Source organism: Penaeus monodon, chromosome 15 (assembly GCF_015228065.2).
Source record: "Penaeus monodon isolate SGIC_2016 chromosome 15, NSTDA_Pmon_1, whole genome shotgun sequence".
Taxonomy (NCBI): domain Eukaryota; kingdom Metazoa; phylum Arthropoda; class Malacostraca; order Decapoda; family Penaeidae; genus Penaeus; species Penaeus monodon.
Genome location: NC_051400.1, coordinates 47,353,161 through 47,353,606, shown reverse-complemented (window position 1 = coordinate 47,353,606; position 446 = coordinate 47,353,161).

The window sequence follows — 446 nt, the reverse complement described above, 5'->3', positions numbered from 1 at the left end:
TTAGTTGTCAAATACCGATTCCTTTGGTATATTTTCAACTTTTATGGCATCCGTCGGTCCCGGTTGCCCATGCATCTGCACCTTGAAGTGTTATGATTCAAGAGCTTGCAATGGAGCAACGCCTGAGTGGGTGTGTAAGCCCATTTGTGTCGTCACTTTGCAGCGGCGCTGGGGTGTCCCCTACAGGAGGCAGACTGGACATGGGTCATATTTGATACAAGTTGTTGCCCGTCCAGTAGTTCCCGCCTTTCTATATCACTGATGCAACTCAGTGTAGGAGTTGCCAGAACGAAGTTGAAATCAAGTTGAAATCCTCGAATAACTATTTTTTTTTTTTCTCAGGAGGGCTCGTAGCCAACCTTGCCCCCTGCCCCGCAAGAAAAAAATGACCCCCCCCAATGTCTCGTTTGTGGCATGACAGTCTGCTCGAGAGGAGACTTATGATT